General features: G+C 45.4%; 1 pseudogene; it reads left to right on the top strand.

Moving 5' to 3' along the window:
- The first annotated feature begins 992 nt into the window (after window positions 1-992).
- On the top strand, window positions 993-1,878 carry LOC103263762 (annotated as a pseudogene).
- The last annotated feature ends 210 nt before the right edge of the window (window positions 1,879-2,088 follow it).

Raw genomic sequence — 2,088 nt, 5'->3', positions numbered from 1 at the left:
TCGAACCTGCGGGCTCAGGCAATCCACTCACCTCAGCCTCCCAAAGGCGTGGGATTACAGGCTGAGCCACCAAGCCCGGCCCTCTTGTATTTATAAAGTGACCCTCTTGATCTCCTTTTGTGTTAAAGTTTATTTTGTGTGAGTTAAATTACAGCATCACCTTTTTTTGGTGTTTCTGTGACATATCTTTTTTTTTTTGAGTTGGAGTCTCCATTGCCCAGACTGGAGTGCAATGGCACGCTCCCGGCCACTACAACCTCGACCTGCTAGGCTCCTTGATCCTTCCACCTTAGCCTTCCAAGTAGTCAGAACTACAGGTGCGCGCTACCACACCCAGCCAATTTTTTATGTACTGTAGGGTGAGGTCTCATCAAGTTGCCCGGGTGGGTCTTGAATCTGCAGGCTCAGGCCATCCACTCGCCTCCGCCTCCCAAAGTGCTGGGATTACAGACTGAACCTTCAAGCCCGGCTGACATATCTTTTTATATACTTTAAATATTTCTGTATCCTTATACTTAATATCTTTTGTAAGCATCATATACCTTTACAAATCTTGTTTTAAAACTTTTGTTTCTTTTAAATTAGAACATTTATTTCATTTATATTTGGTTTAGTTACTGATATTTTTAGGCTGAAACATATACCATCTTAACTGTATGCTTTCTTTTGGCCTTGCATATTCTTTCTTGTCAATTATTGAATTTTTTTAATTTTAGAAATTAAACACTTAGAAAGCTTCTCTTTTAGTGGTTACTCTTGATATTACAACATGAATCCTTCAGTTATCGAAATCTAACATTGTTAATTTTATCTTCTTCACAAACAATGTAAGAAACTTACAACTCTCACTTCATTTCTCTTTTCCAACCTATATACAGTTGTTGTTTTGTATATAAAATCAATATGCAATTTAGTTTTGTATATATGTATTTAAAATCCCCGCAAGAGCCTTTCTGTCCTGGCAGCTCCTTCTGCTGCTCTCTGACTCTCAGTCAGCTCTGGTGCCCACCTGGCTCTCTTCCTTGCCAAGGACTTCCTGGCCCAAGGTGTCACCTCTACCATCTGCAAGACTGCAGTGGCCCCAAAGGAACGGGTCAAGCTGCTGCTGCACATGCAACATGCCAGGAAGCAGATTGCAGCCAACAAGCAGTACAAAGGCATGGGGTCTGCATTGTGTGCATCCCCTGGGAGCAGGGCATGCTGTCCTTCTGGAGGGGTAACCTGGACAATGTCATCCGCTACATCTCCACGTAGACTTTCTTGCCTTCCAGGATAAGTACAAATAGATCTTCCTGGGGGATGGACATGCACAAGCACATGCAGTTCTGGAAGTATTTTACGGGCAACCTAGCCTCTGGAGGGACTGCTAGGGCCACTTCTCTCTTCTTGGGCTACCCCCTGCATTTCACCAGAACCCACCTGGCAGCTGATGTTGGAAATTGGGCACAGAGCAGGAGTTGAAAGGAAAAGCCTGGGCAACTGTCTGGTGTGAATCACCAAGTCTGATGGATCTGGGGCCTGTGTCAGGGCTTCAGCATCTCAGTGCAGGGCATCATCGTCATCTACCCGGCAACCTACTTTGGCATGTACAATATAGCCAAAGGCACGTTCCCTGACTGGAAGAACTCCTCCATCATGGGGGCTGGATGATCGCCCAGACTGTGACAGTCTCCTACCCCTTCAGCACTGCAGCAGATGATAATGCAGGCTGGGCACAAAGGAGCTGACATCATGGACACAGACACCCTCGATTGTTGGAGAAAGATCTCCAGAGATGAAGGAGGCAAAGTCTTCTTCAAGGACATGTGGTCCAATGTCCTCAGGGGCATGGGAAGAGCCTTCCTGCTAGTGTTGTATGGGCTGACAGAAATCATGTAGGCAAATCTTTGTCCTCGATAAAAATGGGAACCAAGAGAATCATGTAAAATATTTAACTGTTATGGGCCATTTACCAAGAAATTCCAGTCATCTCTTTTTCTGGCCAGATCATATCTGTAGAGGGCTGTGGAAGGCTCGGAAAGGGGACTTGCTGTGCTCACATTTGACCTTCTGCATCTGATCCCATGTACTGATTACCACGGGGAAGGG

The sequence above is a fragment of the Carlito syrichta genome, unplaced genomic scaffold (assembly GCF_000164805.1).
Source record: "Carlito syrichta isolate Samal-C Ts95f unplaced genomic scaffold, Tarsius_syrichta-2.0.1 Scaffold305250, whole genome shotgun sequence".
Lineage (NCBI taxonomy): Eukaryota > Metazoa > Chordata > Mammalia > Primates > Tarsiidae > Carlito > Carlito syrichta.
Note: the sequence above shows the minus strand (reverse complement) of the source record. Positions and strands in the feature narration are given on the sequence as shown.